The sequence below is a fragment of the Rhincodon typus genome, chromosome 15, assembly GCF_021869965.1.
Source record: "Rhincodon typus isolate 14 chromosome 15, sRhiTyp1.1, whole genome shotgun sequence".
Classification (NCBI taxonomy): domain Eukaryota; kingdom Metazoa; phylum Chordata; class Chondrichthyes; order Orectolobiformes; family Rhincodontidae; genus Rhincodon; species Rhincodon typus.
The window spans coordinates 11,953,086-11,971,972 of NC_063346.1; the positions used below are offsets into that span (position 1 = coordinate 11,953,086).

The window sequence follows — 18,887 nt, forward strand, 5'->3', positions numbered from 1 at the left end:
AGTTCAGAGAGATGTCAGGCTGGTATGGAAAATGAAAGATGTCAAACTGCTGCAAAAGGAGCTACTCTTCAACATACGTGGCATCTTCATGCCAACCACTGCCACATCACACATGCTCTGCTCAAAAGGTAGCCAGGCACATTCCCAACTGATATATCAACCTGAGCTCTTAGACTGGCAGCAGTGACTTCTACCCTCAGGAACAGGGATGAGGAGGTCAGGCCTAAGTATTCCTCAGGGGAAATTGAACCCACACTATTAGAGCCATTTCTGAACCACTTACCAGCCATCTGGCCAACTGAACTAACCAGCACCCACTTCTAGCTGTGTTGTACCTGACCTTAGAATGCTCGGTGCTGATACTGATGGTCAAAAACAACTGTGTTCCATGTAATGTTGCTAAAACTCCTTTACTTCCACATGGAATGCCACAAAATCATAAAATAATCATGTTAAAGCAAAGAGGAATTGTCCTATTAAGTATGGCAACAGAAACCAGATTATGGTGAAATTAACAATACCAAAGAGAAATCTTTCAGCTGGATCCAGTCAGAAACCCCTCTCTTTCTATCAATTAAATAGTTAATTTCACTGTGCATCAAGTTACAAAAACACAGGACTGCAGAATGAAAAAGCTTTTTAGATTTTTTTTAGAAGAACAGGAAGCACAAGATTTTATCAGACACCCATACAGGCAACCAAGAAGACTTAGCTTTTTCCCTGAAATAAGCCAACATATAAACAGAGGCTTCAAGCAACCACCTCCTCTTTGGTACAGACCTATATTTAGACTGTGCTGGTTTATTCCCCTTTCTTAATGATAATCAACGCAAGCTCTGATTTTTATGTTTCCTAATTGCCAACAAAGATGTTTTTTTTTGAAGGCAGCCCCTCACTTCTGTGTCATTCTCCCTTGACCGTTTTGTGGACCTACAATTTTCTATGGGCTGCTAATTACAGAATTCCTACAGTGTGGAAACAGGCCCTTCGGCCCAATAAGTCCACACCGAACCTCAGAGCATCCCACCCAGACCCATCCCCCTATAACCCACCTAATCTACACATCCCTGAACACTACGGGCAATTTAGCATGGCCAATCCACCCAACCTGCACATCTTTGGACTGTGGGAGGAGACCGGAGCACCTGGAGGAAACCCACACAGACACGGGGAGAATGTGCAAACTCCACACAGACAGTCACCCGAGGGTGGAATTGAACCCAAGTCCCTGGCGCTGTGAGGTAGCAGTGCTAACCACTGTGCCACCGTCCAGCCCATTACTGGGGTTGAGCGTGGGAGCGAGGTTGTCACTGGGGATAGCAAGGACAGCATTTTAAAAATGTCTTCACATCCTGCAGCAATGGCTCCATCATTCACCGTTCCCAATCCCCTTCACTCCCCACAACCCTGAACGACAGCTTTGAATTTCAACCACCATGTGCTGGGTTCACAGTAATTGTCAAGTGAGGGATAAATGGGAGAGACTGTGTTCTGAAAGTATCAGTTAATTTTCAAATACTTTGGAGATGTGAATGCAAAATGGGCATCAGTGAATTAATGACCCACTTTATACCTGACTGGTGGAAATTGATGGGAAAGAAAATTGTGTAGGGTTGTCTAACAAGCCATGGATCCTTTTCCAGTTTCACCTTGTGCTACTGCTGCAGTCGACCATCATGCCCCAACCCCAGACCAGGAAAATGTATTCACTGAGAAACCCCAAGCACACCATTTTATTTGCAAAGTCAGAAGTCCCACTACACTAGGTTATAGTCCAACAGGTTTATTTGAAATCACGAGCTTTCGGAGCTTCACTTGAAGTCGAAAGCTCGTGATTTCAAACAAACCTGTTGGACTATAACCTAGTGTCGTGTGACTGACTTTGCCCATCCCAGTCCAACGCCAGCACCTCCACGTCATTTTATTTTCAAGCAGAGACTTTAAAAAACACCAGCTCAGACTCCCAAGATCTCGGGTTCGGCTGACAAATTGATATTGGCTGTAATTTTCTCGTCTGCTTGCTCTTCGTAGGGCAGTTCCCATAAATTTAAAATCAATCATTTGTTCTACCTGAGGACTTCAGCTAATTTAGCAGTTGGATCCTCAATTAAATGAGAGTTTGCAATCAAATGGAATGAACCTTTACCTCCTTAAGTGCTGGCTTCGTCTCTTACCCCATTCCCTCCTCATGGATTTTATCTGTGTTAATGCAGCTTAAACTTCACATGATTACGTCATGGGGTCAGATTTGTAACACGCATCCAAAGTAATTTATGAGCACTTCAGAGTAGTTTACTTCTCGTCAGCTGTTTACACTGAGCAGGATTTTTTTAGATGGTAGGATTTCCCAGCCCCGTCCCCAAAGAGTTAATGGGCAACATATTTCTGCTGATCCTGGCTGCTCTACAGCTACTTAATGCTCCATGGGACATTACTTATCTAAGGTCAAGACTTGTGCCTCCCTTCTAGTGAGGAAGTAGACTGCCATCTTGAACCACTGTAGCAGTTTGTTGAAACTTCACTTCAGAGATCAGCTAAGAGACAATAGCATTGATAGGGGCCTTGAAGAGTACTTAGCTACTGTTACAGTGCAGGATTATATCTCATCACCCAACAACTTTGTAAAATACCAGAGAATGAGCCAAGCAATAGAAAGTACCCACTAATGGATGTTAGGATGTGAATATTGGCTGTAGTTGACATTAGGATATTGCAGCAATTGAAGGAACTATCCACTACTGCACTTGACCCCACACAAAAAAAAAACTGAGTAAAAAAGAAGTAAAAATAGAATGTGCTGGAAGATCTCAGGGGGTCTGGCAGAGCCTGTGGAGAGAGAGAAACAAAGTTAACATGACGAGTCCAATGACTCTCCTTCCTAGTCACAGAGCTGATGCGCTAACCTTGGGAAGGGGATATTGGTCCCAGGTTCTGATTGAAGTATTTCAGATGTTTAAAGGGTAGACAAAGACTGTTTCCTGTGGTGCAGAGGAAGGAGTCCAGTCCAAGAGAGACGTAACCTTAATATAAAATCTGAACCATTCAGCAGAGATGGGAAACATGTCTTTGCACAAAAACCAGTGGCAATCTGCAACTCATACCCCCCAAAAATGGAATAGGGCAGAAATTAATAATACAAAACTGTAATTATAGAGTCATAGAGTCATACAGCATGGAAACAGACCTTTTGGTCCAACCAGTCCATGCCGAACACAATTCAAAAATAAATTAGCACCACCTGCCTGCTCCTGGAACATATCCCTCCAAACCTTTCCTATTCATGTACTTATCCAAATGTCTTTTAAACGTTATAATTGTACCCACATCCACCACATCCTCAGGAAGTTCATTCCACGCGTGAACCACCCGCTGTGTAAAAAATTTGCCTCTTATGCCTTTTTTAAAATCTCTTTCCTCTCACCTTTAAAATCTACCCGCTAGTCTTGAAATCCCCCATCCTAGGGAAAAGACAACTACCATTAACTCTATCTATACCTCTCATTATTTTATAAACTTCTATCAGGTTGCCTCTCAATCTCCTACCTTCCAGTGGAAAAAGGTTCGAGCCCAACCAGCCTTTCCTTATAACGCAAGCCTTCCAAACCTGGCAACATCCTGCTAAGTCTGTTCTGAACCCACATCAGCTTGATAATATCCTTCCCTTAACTGGGCGACTAGAACTAGACATAGTACTTCAGTAGAAGCCTCACCAATGTCCTGTACAACCTCAACATGACACCCCAACTCCTATACTCAATGGACTGAGCAATGAAGGCAAGCATGCTTTTTAACCGCTCTGTCTATATATAAGGCAAACTTCAAAGAATTATGTACCTGCATCCCTAGGTCCCTCTGTTCTACAATACTACCCAAGACCGTACCATTAATTTTTAAAGCCCTACCATTGTTTGTTGTACCAAAATGCAACACCTCACATTTATCCAGATTGAACTCCATCTGCCATTTTCCACCCCATTCACCCATTTGATCAAGATCCCTCCATAATCTTAGAAAACCTTCTTCACTGTGCTATGCCACAAATTTTGGTGTCATCCGCAAACTTACTAACCATGCTTTCTATATTCTCACCCAATTCATTTATATAAATGACAAACAAAAGAGGTCCCAGAACCGATCCCTGTGGAACACTGCTGGTCACAGGCCTCCAGTCAGAAAAGCCACAATCCACCATTACTGTCGTCTCCTGCCATTAAGCCAATTATGTATCTAATTGGCAAGCTCACCCTGAATCCCATGTGACCTAACTTTACTAATTAGTCTACCATGCGGAACCTTGTCAAAGGCTGTACTAAAATCCAAATAAAAAATGTCCACTGCACTGCATCAATCTTTTTGGTAACTTCCTCAAAAAACTCAATCAAGGTTGTGAGACACAATTTTCCTTGCACAAAACCAGTCTGACTAACCCTAATCAATTTTTGCCTCTCTAAATGTCCATAAATCCTATCATTTATAATCAACTCCAACAATTTACCTACAACCAAAGTCAGACTCACAGATCTATAGTTCCCCGATTTCTCCTTACAGCCTTTCTTAAACAAAGGTACAACATTAGTCATCCTCCAGTCATCAGGCACCTTGCACTAGTTATTGATGATACCAATATTTCTGCAAGGGGTCATTTTTTATTATCTCATGGGATGTGGATATCACTGACGAGCATTTATTACCAATCCCCAATTGCACAGAGGGCAGTTGCAAATCAATCACATTGCTATGTCTGGAGTCACATGTAGGCCAGACCAAGTAAGGAAAGCAGTTTCCTTTCCTGAAGGATATTAGTGAACCTGATGGGTTTTCAAATGACAAGCAACAGTATTTACCTCCACACCAAACCAGCTTCTTTCTCCCCCTGCTGCCCTCCCATCTGTTATGCTGGGATTCAAGCCCATGTCTTCAGGCCATTAGCCTGAGATTCTGGACTACTAGTCCAGTGATACTGCCACTACACCACTCACCCCTCTTAAGGTCAGGTAAGATGCGTAGAGGAGTTCAGGGAGAGATCAGTCATGATCTAATTGATTGGTAGAACAGAGACCAGGGATTGAATGTCTTCTTCCTGCTTTTACCATCCTAACAGCACCAAATGTGTTGACTTCGAAAAGACCGTGTTCTTGTACAGGGACTAAATTAAATCCAATGAATGGATAACAAATTTATGAGCATGTAATTTCAATCACTGAAATAAAATGATAACTTTGGCAAGTGCTTGTTAAAATCCCGGAACAAACTAAATAAGTCAGATACAATTTACCCCTATTACAATACCTGGGACTCAAGGCAGTTGAGTATCTCAGAAACCTGCCTCTGCTGTTTCAAAGCAGTAAAGCCACCAGGGAAAGAAAACATGCCATCAATCAACAAAACAAGGATGAAGAATATCCTAATGAATAATTAACCAGTCATTGATTAGTGCTCACAAATGAATGATCAAAAAAACCTGAAATTATTTTCTCCCCCAAATATATTCAGGAAACATCACAAGTTGCACTGCATAATTAGTGTGTCCCATGGGTGGGAAAGACACTAACAGTGCATGAGTGATTGCATTACTCTGGGTTATTAAGGTCATTCTCATGAGTGGGATAAATTTGCCTTCATGCACAAAGCATGCATCTATACCTAGAAGATACTGGCAAAGAAGGCACTAGTTTACGAAAGGAATCTTTCATTCTCCGCACTGGAACTCTGTAAGGCAGCAAACTGCCCCCAACAGTGGCACTTTAAAAACGGATTCATCTTTATTGGTAAAAAGAAACTATCATTTTCCTGAAATGTTAAAAGAATTCTGACAGGTTGCTATTTTGATTGTAAGGGCCAGTGAAAAGAATTTCAATGCTGCACACTTGGAAGGTTCTGTTGTCCTCAGTTCTGGTTGCCACACAAGGGATTCAACATCCAATGCAATACTATTGTCTTTCTACCAGCAATCTGTGTTGGGTGGGGAGTTGCAGCTACGGAGTTGGAGACAATTAGAAATGCACTATTCCATATAACCCTTTAAGGAACTTGGAATTTCTTTTCTATATTAAAGTTTTATCTACATCCAAGCAGATTTGACACAAATTATACCTACATTATTTAAAAAGGATTCCAGAAACTCTTGAACCTTAGGAACACCTTTTTAACCCTATCTGGGTTCAGATAAATTATAAGACATTTCTAGCAACAAAGTTGTAACAAAACAGGGGGGCAAGTCTGCACAAGGACGCAATAAAAAGGTTTGCTGATGGACTTAGATGAAGGAGAATAGGTAGATTCATGTGGAGCATAGATATTGTGCAAATCAATTGGCCTTTGGTCAGGTTTTCAGTTACTATGCCTAACCTGGACCGTCCTGGCTCAGTGTCTATTTTCTCTGTGCCTCAAGTAAATTGAGATGTTTCTCTATACTAGAAATACAATGGAAAAGAAAGCTCCTGTTGTCGCTTTTTCAGTGTTTTCCTTCAGATTAGAGGTGGGTTTGGTCTTTCCTATGTTTTCCTATGTCAAGATGCAGAACAACAGTTCGTAGGAAAAAGGACACAAAGAAAAAAAATTATCTTATAGACAGTGTCCTTAGCTGAAGGTCACATGTAGACAATGGATAACAACCAGCAGTCTGATTCTTCCCCGTAGCCCAGAAGAACTCTACCTAGAACAGAACTTCCTAGAAAAGCTCAGCAGGTCTGGCAGCAATTGTGGAGAGAAATTAGAGTTAACGTTTCAGGTCCAGTGACCCTTCCTCAGCGCCTCTTCCCAGAAGAAGTCTAGTTAGCTGTAGGTTCTTCAAACAGAATCTAAACTCAAACCAGCTATTGCACTGCAGGCTACAGCCTAAATCTTTGACTTCTGACCTGGTCTATATAGATAGTTATGCGAGGGTGTCAAAGAAAATGTACACTAGTCCAACTATAATACTTTATAGTTTCAGTCATCTGTCTTTATTGTAGTAGGGTTGTGTTTGTTCATAAAATTGATGATTCATAAAACCAAGCAAGTGGTACATTGAACGTTGTGCAGGTGCAGTTGTGCAGAAACTAACCAGTCAGCGAGATCTGAGGCTTGTTAGCCTTAATTGTTTCCGAGTGCCAGCTCCTGTACATGTTACATGCTGGAGACGAGTAAGCTGCCTGTCTAGCTTAGTGGAGGAGCCGGCATTGAAAACAGGACACGCTGCGTTATTGATGGAGAAACCTGCATTCATTAGTCTTCCATCTCTGAAAGATATAGGAACAGCATAAACATTTGACATCTCCCATACAAATGGTGTCTGTCTCCTGTACAAATGACATACAGCTCCAGTACGAGGCATGTGGGATATGTCTATGATGTACATGTCAATATTAACATTTACATATGGTGTGCTTCAGAAAACTAGTACAGAATGAACTAACAAATGATTCTAAACATATTGCCTTCTGCCCTGCACATTTCCTCCAGTATGCTTCTCCCTGTCTGCAAGATGCACACTCATGTGTCTCCACAGACATGAGAGTAGAGAGAGTGTAGATCTTGCATTGATAAGTATACAAGGTCAAAAGGAATTAAATAACTTATTTTTGTTTTCTTTACGTGGATGTGGGCATTGCTCGCAAAGTCACAATCTGTTGTCCATTCCTAATTGCCCTTGACCTGATTGGCTCTCTTGGCCATTTCAGAGGGCTAGTAAAGAGCCAACAACATTGCTGTGGGTCATGTAGACCAGACCAAGAAAGGACAGCAGATTACCTATCAGACAACCAGACAGTTTTTACAACATAAAGAGTGGTTACATGGTTGCCATTAGTCAAGCCTATAATACCAGATTGTTATTAAATTCAAATCTCACTGTCTGCCAAATCTGAGATTTGAACATGTGGCCCTAAAGTCAGAGCTGGTGTTTAAGATTACCAGTCTAATGGCATTAACAATTTATGGCCCATCCTTAATTTAACCAACATTTTTTTATTTTGCTCTGATTTATTAATTGAATTCAAATTTCACCAAACATCTATGGTGTGACTTGAACCCATGTCCCAAGAGCATTAGGCTGGATCTCTAGGTTGCTGGTTGAGTGATGATATCACTGTGCCACCACCTCTCCAAACCATTGTGACTAAACATGAAACAGTAAGGCAGAAGTTGGTTCACATGAATCATAAATACGTAGAGAAATAACTGCTTCCTGTTCTAGGAACTCTCTTGTCTCTGTACAAATGGGATGTTCTTCACGTGTGATCCTAATGACAATTAACAGAAGGATAGTCACATATGAAGGGCATTAATGACACAGTTCCAATATTGATCATTAGAATATATAAGAGCATCAACAGTTTGCTTTTATATAGCGCAATTGTTTTAGTAAAATGTATCAAAGGACTTCACAGGAGCATGATCAAACAATATTTGATGCCAAATCACAAACAAATGTTAGGTAAGATGCTGAAACGTTTGTTCAAAGAAATACAGAGGTTTAAGAAGGGTGTTCCAAAACTTAAAAGTCTTAACAGCTGAAGGTTAAGTCACCAATGGTGGGATGATTAGAATCAGGGATGTGCAGGCGGCCAAAGTTAGAGACCTGCGGATATCACAGAAGGTTATGGGGTTGGAGGAGATAACTGAGATAACAAGAGGTGAGGTCATGGAGGAATTTGAAAACATGGATGAAAATTTTAAAATCAAATTGTTTCTGGACCCTAAGTCAATGATGGGGGTGGAGTGGTGAGGTGGAGGAGTAAGTGATGGGTGGAGATGAAGGAGTAAATGATAGGTGTAGATGGAGCCCAGTGAGACAGAACGACTGTTGGGCAGACAAAGGAATGGGTAAAGGTCAGCCTGAGAGAATCAATAGCTCCTAATGGGGACCATTAGCTGCTGACAGCGGGTTGGTTGTGATAGCAGCCCATGTGATGACAAGATGTGGTGTGTGGGTGTTGTGGTAAAGACATTGAGTCCTGAAGGTCCCCAAGCAGAAAATGAGATGCTGAGGTCAGTGAGCCCCATAGGGGTGATGCTTAAATGGGACCTTTTTTTAAATTCATTTGTGGGATGTGGATGCCGCTGGCTGACCCACATTTATTGCCCGTCCCTAGTTGCCTTTGAGAAATCCACCTGCTTTAGGTTGATCCACAATGCTATTAAAGAAGGAGTTCCAGGATATTGACCCAGCAACAGTGAAGGAACGGCAATATAGTTCCAAGTCAGGATGGTGAGTGGAACTTGAAGGTGGTGGTGTTCCCATGTATATGCTGCCTTTGTCATTCCAGTTGGAAGTGATTGTGGGTTTGGAAGTTGCTGTCTCAGGATGTTTGCAACATTACAGTGAGAGGGACCATCAGCAGGGGACAGGGGAGCCATACTGAATGCAAGAGCTGCTTCCACATTCCCAGCATAGGACTGGTCTCAGAAAGAATGCACAAGGGAAAAGTACAGGTACTCATTAAATTCAATGAACAGAAAATCATGGCTGTGCTGTTGCAAGCTCCTGATGCACAGCCCAGGAGCATCCTTCCCTGCTGATAGCAAAGAGACAGACATTCAGTTATTTCCCTATGCTGCAGGAATATATACTGGTTAAATAAAATGTTGTATAGCACAGGTTTACCTATAGAACTGAATTTTTTGATGGCTTGTAAGTAAATTGATGGAAAATGAACCTCACAGTTCATAGCCCATCTCTTACTATACAGTGGTGATGATGTATTCCAGATGCTGACTTATGCCTTGGAACTACTTTTGTACAGCAACCTCATAAATTAAAGGAGTCCTACTTTTGCCATTTCACATAACATCAGAATGGAAGATCAATACCCAGCATCTGCTGAAGTGAAATCAGGAATGCAAGAAGAATTTTTAACATGGGTTTTTATGTGGAATTCTGGCATTCTAAATGCAAATGAAATATACAATAGGGAATTACAAGCAAAAGGAAGGGTAAAGCCAGCCAGGCTTCCAACTCCTGATAATTAGTACAAATGTGTGGACATCGACTGTAACAGTCTGAAGTGATTCATTTTGGAAGGTCGAATTTGAATGCAGCATACAGGGTTAATGGCAGGATTCTCGGCAGTGTGGAGAATCAGAGGGATCTTGGGGTCCACATCCATAGATCCCTCAAAGGTGCTACCCAAGTTGATAGGGTTGTAAAGAGGGCGTATGGTGTGTTGGCTTTCATTGGCAGGGGAATTGAGTTTAGGAGCTGTGAGGTTATGCTGCAGCTCTATGAAACTCTGGTTAGACCACACTTGGAATATTGTGTTCACTTCTGGTCACCTCATTATAGGAAGGATGTGGAAGCTTTAGAGAGGGTGCAGAGAAGATTTACCAGGATGCTGCCTGGACTGGAGGGCAGGTCTTATGAGGAAAGGTTGAGGGAGCTAGGGCTTTTTTCGTTGGAGCGAAGAAAGATGAGAGGTGACTTGATAGAGGTGTACAAGATGATGAGAGGCATGGGTAGAGTGGACAGTCAGAGACTTTTTCCCAGGGCGGAAATGACTATTACGAGAGGGCATAATTTTAAGGTGATGGGAGGAAGGTCCAAGGAAGACAGGGGAGATGTCAGAGGTAGGTTCTTTACACAGAGAATGGTGGGCGTGTGGAATACACTGCCGGCAGTGGTAGTGGATTCAGATACTTTAGAGACTTTTAAGCGACTCTTGGATAGGCAGGTGGAGGATAGTAAAATGTAGGGTATGCAGGGTAGTTTGATCTTAGCAGGATAATAGGTCACTACAACATCATGGGCTGAAGGGCCTGTACTGTGCTGTACTGTTCTATGTTCTATATTCTAGAATCAGGTTTAGTTCTGACAACCCTTTAATACACGTGCAGTGAGGTTGAAGAGTATCAATCTAATTCAATAGAGCAGGAGACCATGGCACAAAACTGCCTTCTTAGCCTGGGCCAAATGTGGCTTTACTTTGTACCTGACTTTGCTCTATACAGAAACCCTTGAAATGTGAAATGTTCCCCAGCACCAACATCCAATCTCAACAAACACTTACTATAATCCATTCAATCACTGCTACTTGTTAACTCAATAACTTTGCAATTGGGTTTGGAGCGAAAAAGAAAGACGACTTTGTTCAAAGGCTACAAAATCATGAAGGGCATAGATGGGATGAATGCATATGGTCTTTTTCCCAGGGATGAGGAATTGAAAACTAGAGGGCCTTGCAGAGATTTTTGCTTTATCTTTAGCTACCGATGAAGTTCCCGAAGACTGGAAGAGAGCTAATATTTTTCCATTGTTTAAGAAAGGTAGCAAAGAAAAGCCAGGGAACTACAGGCCATTGAGCCTGACATCAGTGGTAGGCAAGTTATTGGAGAGGATACTGAGGGACAGGATCAACCAACACTTGGATAGTCAAGGTCCAATTAGAGATAGTCAGCATGGATTTGTGTATGGGAAGTCATGTCTGACAAATCTTTTAGAGTTTTTTGAAGAGATAACCAAGAGGATGGATGAGGTTAGCGCAGTGGATGTTGTCTATACCAACTTTAGTAAGGCCTTTGACAATTTCGGGCAAGTCATGAAGGTTAGGTCACATGGGATCCAGGGAGAGTTAGCTAATTGGATTCAAAATTAGCTTGATGGTAGGAAGCAGAGGGTGATGGTTGAAGGTTGTTTCTCGGACTGGAGGCCTGTGACTAGTGGTGTGCCACAGGGGTTGGTGCTGGGACCTTTGTTATTTGTCATTTACATAAATGATCTGGATGTGAATGTAAGTTTGTGGATGATACAAAATTAGGAGGTATCGTTGATAGTGAGGAAGATTATCAAAAATTACACAGGTATTGTGATCAGATGGGCAAGTGGGTTGAGAATTGACAAATGCAATTCAATACAGATAAGTGTGAGGTGTTGCACTTTGGAAAGTTAAAACAAGGTAGAATGTATACAGTAAATGGTAAGGTCCTGAGGAGTGTTGAAAGCAGCATCACAAGTGGACAGGTTGGTGAAGAAGGTAATTAGCATGCTGTCCTTCATCGATCGAGACATTGAGTACAGGAGTTGGGACGTTATGTTACAGTTGTCTAAGTTATTGGTGAGGCCGCACTTGGGGTATTGTGTACAGTTTTGGTCACCCTGTTATAGGAAAGATTAAACACGGACATGGTTGTGGACACGGTTAAACTGGAAAGTGTGCAAAGAAGATTTACAAGAATGTTGCCAGGACTAGTAGGCCTGAGCTATAAGGAGAGGCTGGCCAGGATAGGACTTTATTCCTTGGAACACAGGAGGATGAGGTGGATGACCTTATTGAGATGTATAAAATCTTAAGGGGCATAATTAGGATGAACACATAAAGTCTTTTTCCCAGGGATGGGGACCTGAAAACTAGAGGGCATTGGTTTGAGATGAGAGGGAAAAGATTTAAGAAGGATCTGAGGGGCAACTTCTTCATGCATAGAGTGGCTCATATATGGAATGAGCTGCCAGAGAAAGTGGTTGAGGCAGGTACAATAGCAACATTTAAAAAACATTTTATAGGTACATGAATGGGAAAGGTTTAGATGGATATGGACCAAATGCAGGCAATTGGAACTAGCGGAGTGGGCACCATGGTCAGCATGAACCAGTTTTGACCGAAGTGCTGTTTCCAGACTGTATTACTCTACGGCTTTGTGGCTCTATGACTCTAAATATGTCACTGTTGATGTTCCTTTTCAAAATGACTTAAGAAGCATTAAACTTAGAGTCATAGAGACATAGGTTATATAGCATGGAAACAGGCCCTTCGATCCAACTTGTCCATGCTGAACAGACATCCTAATCTGACTTAGTCCCATTTGCCAGCATTTGGCCCATATCCCTCTAAACCCTTCTTATTCTTCTAACCATCCAGATGCCTCTTAAATGTTGTAATTTTGCCAGCCTCCACCACTTCCTCTGGCAGCTCACTCCAGATATGCACCACCCTCTGCGAGAAAAAGTTGCTCCTCAGGTCCTTTTTAAACCTTTCCCTTCTAGTTTTTGACTTCCCTACCCTAGGAAAAAGACCTTAGCTATTCAGGGACAGCACGGTAGTTAGTAGTTAGCTCAGTAGTTAGCACTGCTGTCTCTCAGCACCAGGGACCTGGGTTTGATACCACCCTTGGGCACCTGTCTGTGTGGAGTTTGCACGTTCTCCCTTGTCTGTGTGGGTTTCCACCCACAGTCCAAAGATGTGCAAGCTCGGTGGATTGGCCATGCTAAATTGCCTGTAGTGTTCAGGGATGTGTAGATTAGATGGTTTATAGGGAATTGGGTCTGGATGGAATGCTCTGAGGGTCAGTGTGAACTTGTTGGGCCAAAGGGCCTGTTTTGACACTGTAGGGATTCTACGATATTCACCCTATTCATGCCCCTCGTGATTTTATAAACTTCTATCAGGTCACCCTTTAGCCTCTGACACTCCAGGGCAAAAAGCCCCAGCCTACTCAGCCTCTCCCTATAACTCAAACCCTCCAATCCTGGCAATATCCTTGTAAATCTTTTCTGCACCTTCTCAAGTTTAGCAACATCCTGCCAATAGAAGGGTGACCATACTTGTACACAGTATTCTAAAAGTGACCTCACTAATGTTCTGTACAGCTGCAACATGATATCTCAACTCCTAAACTCAATGTTCTGACCAATGAAGGCAAGCATGTCAAACGCTTTCTTCACCACCCTGTCTACCTGACTCTCTGATTTCAAGGAACCATGCACCTATACCTCTCGGTCTCTTTGTTTGGCAACAGTCCCCAGGGCTCCACCATCAATTGTATAAGTCCTGCTCTGATTTGCCTTACCAAAATGCAGCACCTCACATTTATCTAAATTAAACTCCATCTGCTTAATCCTATATTTCTCAGTGTTCCTTGTTGATGTTTATTCTTCCCCTTTTGGAGTCAACCAGCCAGTTCTAATGACACAATTGGCAGAGGGAGCAAACACAGTGCAACAATTCATATACTTCAAATAATGCAGTTGCTGAAACAACTGTTGATTGATAGTTATGCATTAATCCAACTCCCTCACAATGTGAGACTCAGTAACTGGTCCAATTAACTACTTTGTCCTGATAACTATATCTCTACTGATGTTAATTTAGCAGTCTTACAGCATCAGGCTCAAAGAAGTACTCCCAACTGGTATCCATATACCTTTACTGATGTTATACAGCTCCCTCGCATTGGCAGCCTCAATATTCCATCTCACAAGCATGTATGTAGAGTTGATGACAGCATCTCCAAAGATGTTAATATCGCTGCTTTGTATCGTCAGGCTAGTAACTCCCCTACAAGTACCCAAACATCAATTATCGTAACTAAAGACATTGATTCAGTTCTTTTCTCTTTTCCATTTTACTTGATAACTTCATCACCACCCTTTTCTTTTCAAGTAAACAGTTGAAAAGGGAGAGTGAAGTTAATCATTGTTACTGTAACTGTTGCTTTTTAAAAGTAGCATTAGACTTCATGATTACTCAGAGAGTTGATCTGAACAGACATTGGCAATGGAATCAGCAACGAGCCTATGAATGTCAATATCTCAATATAGAGTCAGAAGGATGCCATTCGGCCCTGTGTGCCCATGCTAGCTCTCTGAAAGAGTTATCAATTTGAACTGTTTTCTCCCCATTGCCATGTCATTTCTTTATTTTTTGAAATGCACTCACGAGATGTGGACATCTCTGGCTAGATCAGCATTTACTGCCTATCATTAGTTGCTCAGAGGGCAGTTAAGAGTCAACCACTATTTTTCGAATGTATTCAATTCCCCTTTGAAAGTTACTCAAGAATTTGATTCACAACTATTCCCTGCTTCAGCCAGTGCATTCCAGATCACAACAGCGTAAATAAAAAAAAAACTTTTCATTTCCCCATGTCATTTTTGAGAACTATCATCAATCTGTGCCCTCAAGTTATTGACTCTTCTGCCACTAGAAACAGTTTCTCCTAAGTTACACTATCAAAATCCTTTATAGATCATCGATTCCCATTTTTACTTCAAACATTAAACATTACCCTAACCGAATAAACTGAAAGAGAGGAAATTTCTGCACCCTGTCTACAGCTGGAATTGCAGGAGCCCCAAAATATCAATGTAAAAGAGAAAGCTGAAAGATTTGTAATCATCTTCAGCCAGAAGTGCTAAGTGGATGATCCACATCAGCCTCCTCCAGAGGTCCCCAGCATCATTGATGCTTGTCTTCAGCCAATTCAAGAAAAAGCTGAAGGCACTGGATACTAAAATGGTTATTGTCCCTGGCAATGTACCAGCAACAGTGCTGAAGATATGTGCTTTAAAATTTGCTACGCCCCTAGCCAAGATATTCCAGTACAGCTACAACACTGGCATTTACCCAGCAATGTAGAAAATTGCCTGGGTATGTCATGGATGTAAAAGGAAGGTCAACCTGGCCAATTAGATCAGTCCTCCCCTGGTCATAAGTAAAGTGATGGAAGAGTCATCAATAATGCTACAAGAACCATTAATGCAGCAACAGTTTGCTCTCTGATGGTCACTTTAAGTTCCTCCAGGATTATTCAGCTCCTACAGAAAACAGCTGAATTCCAGAGGTATTGAGAGTGATGGCCTTTGATATCAAGGCAGCAGTTGATCAAACATAGCATCAATTGGAGTCAATGGGGAGCTGGGGAACATTCTTCGCTGGATGGTGTCATGCTTGGCACAAAAGGTGCTTGGAGGGGAATCACCTCAGTCCCAGGACATCTCTATAGGAGTTCCTCCAGGCCTAGGATACTACCCAACCATCTTCAGCTGCTTCCTCAATGGGCTTACCAATCTCTTAAGGTTAAATGTGGAGATGTTTGCTGACAGTGATCTTCAGCACTAATAGTGACTTTTCAGATAATTAAACATTTTGCATTCATGGGCAACAAGATTTGTACAATATTCCAGCTGATTTGTGGCTAGAAATAGTTATGCCACACAAGTCACAGACAATGACCATCTCAAACAAGACAGCATCCATTGATCTCCCATTAACATTCAGGAGCAGAACCATCACTGAATCCTTTACTGTCAACATCTTGGGATTCACCATTGACCAGAAGCTGAACTAGGCAAGACAAATCAATACTCTGGCTACAAAAATTAACTCACCTCCTGACTCCGCAAAGCCTGTCCACCATCTGTAATGCACAAGTCAAAAGTGTGATGGAATCCTTTCCACTTGCCTGAATGAGAGCAGCTCCAACATCATCCAAGGATTTTGAAACCACCAGGACAAAGCTGGTCTGACTTGACTGATACTCCATCCACCACATTAAACATTCATTCCATTGCTTTGAATATGATGTGGAGGTGCCAGTGTTGGATTGGGGTGGACTAGGTCAGAAATCACATGACATCAGGTTACAGTCCAACAGATTTATTTGAAAACACAAGCTTTCAAAGCCTCGCTCCTTCTTCAGGTGTTTGTGAGAGAGGTGGTATCAGACACAGAATTTATAAGTAAAAGATCAAAGGGTCACACCACTGATGAGGATGTATTAAACAAACCTAAGATGCTAGTTAAATCTTTAATCAGTTAGAAGGTTTTAATTGATTAATATGTATATGTAGATCTCCAAATTTCTTTCAAATCGCTGTCTTGAAAGAACTAAAGGTTTTATCAGTGTAAAAAAGAGGTGACATTAAGGTCAGACAATGCATATTAGGCGTGAGGCCTTGTTTAGAATCTGTTTGTGTTATGGTTTGGAGTCAGATTGGTTTTATTTCTGAAGTAGGAATTTATAAAATGCCACCCACCACATGCATGGCAGGTACTCATGTGACTTGGCCAACATTGTCTATCTCATACGCTGCAGGCAAGGATGCCCCGGGGCATGGTATATTGGCAAAACCGTACAGACGCTACAACAACGTATGAATGGACACTGTGCAACAATCACCAAACAGGGATGTTCCTTCCCAGAGGGGGAACAATTCAGCTGTCGAGGCATTCTGTCTTGGATCTTTGGATAAATGTCCTCCAAGGCACACTTCAGGATTTACTACAACACAGAGTCATTGAGCAGAGGCTGATAGTCAAGTTTGGTACCCATGAGGATGGCTTCAACCGGGATCTTGGATTCATGTCACAATACAGGTGACCCCACCACACAATACACACTCACACACACACACTCTCCCTTTCCCTCCCCACCCCACACGCACAATGTCTGTCCTCCCCTGACACACACTGTCACTCCCTGTCCCCCACACACACACTCACTCACTCTTCCCCACCCTCTCCCCACACACACACGCACACATGTAAATCTATGGGGTGAATTTGTATTTGCGGATATATTCTATTTTGTTCAAAAAGCACACAATTTGTAAACAGTCAGTCAATGTGGCATTTTATAAAGTCCTACTTTAGAAATGAAATCAGTCTAACTCCAAACCAAAACATAAACAGATTCTAAACAAGGCCTCACACCTAATATGCATTGTTTGACCTAAAATGTCACCTCTCTTCTTATACTGATAAAATCTTAAATTCTCTCAGAGCAGTGACTTGAAAGAAATTCAGGGATTCACATACATATATATATATATATATGTCAATTAAAACTTTCTAACTGATTAAAGATTTAACAGCATCTTAGGTTTGTTTAATACAACCTCATCAGTGGGGTGACCCTTTGATCTTTTATTTATAAATTCTGTGTCTGATACCCCCTCTCTCACAAACACCTGGAGAAGGAGCAAGGTTCTGAAAGCTTGTGTTTTCAAATAAATCTGTTGGACTATAACCTGGTGTGTGATTTCTGACCTTGGTCACTTTGGATAATTAGTGTGATAGCTGTGTGTACCATCTGCATGATACTCTGGGTTAGTTTACCCAGAGTTCTTCAACAGGATATGGGCCAACCACAGGCAAGTGTGACTAGTTTAGTTTGGGATCATGGTTGGCATGAACTGATTGGACCAAAGGGTTTGTTTCTGTGCTGTATGACTCTATGACCATATAACAGCACCTTCCAAACATGTAACTTCTATCACCTAGAAGGACAAAGGGTAGGAGATGGTTGAAAAACAACCTGCAAGTTTCCCATCATGTCACATATAATGCTGATATGTAACTATATCACCATTCCTTCAATGTCACAGGGACAAAATCTTGGAACTCTTTACCAAACAAGACATTGGGTGTTTTTGCACCATGAACTGCAGCAGTTAAAGAGTCTGGCTTACCACTGCCTTCTCAAGTGCGATTGGGAATACCAGTCTAAGCATTAATGTACACATCCCGTAAAGGTTAAGTCCCTACTTTAGAAGAATTTAAGGTCAAGTCAGGGCATTCAAATCACAAGAGAAACATTGCCATAACATCGCCTCCTCATCTGTCAAATCTTGCCCTTGTTTTTTGACGTCTGAAGATGACTACTTTATTCCTTTGGTTTGCATAACAAAGGCCCTTCAATGCAATAACGTATAGAAAAGGGCCTGACATATCTTAGTAATTCATGGTTAAATTAAAACCGAAGGAAAAATAATAACGTATCATCGCTACATGTTTACTGGACACCCAGACCCTTCCTGAGGAAGGGTCACTGGACCCGAAACGTTAACTCTGTTTTCTCCTTCACAGATGCTGCCAGACCTGCTGAGCTTTTCCAGCAACTTTGTTTTTGTTCCTGATTTACAGCATCCGCAGTTCTTTTGGTTTTTATTCTGTATTGATAGTGTCTGAGAAGGAGCTGTTTAAATCAGTAGCTGGGAAAGTTTCACTTTTCCGACAATCTGGACAGTTCAGGTGAAGCACTCAAAAACCTCTGCACAATAATTCAGACACACACTTATCACACTTAGCGGACGCAACTCTTTCTGCCAAATTATCACAAGGTTGCATGCATAAGATTGCTGACTTCCTATTTCAAACTGATCTACATTCATTGGTGAGACAACAAGGTGCAGAGCT

General features: G+C 41.8%; 1 protein-coding gene across 3 annotated transcripts in view; it reads left to right on the top strand.

Annotated features, from left to right (window-relative positions):
* The window catches only part of mafa (v-maf avian musculoaponeurotic fibrosarcoma oncogene homolog a (paralog a)), a 337,038-nt gene that overhangs the window by 152,113 nt on the left and 166,038 nt on the right, over window positions 1-18,887 (top strand). The window lies entirely within an intron of this gene.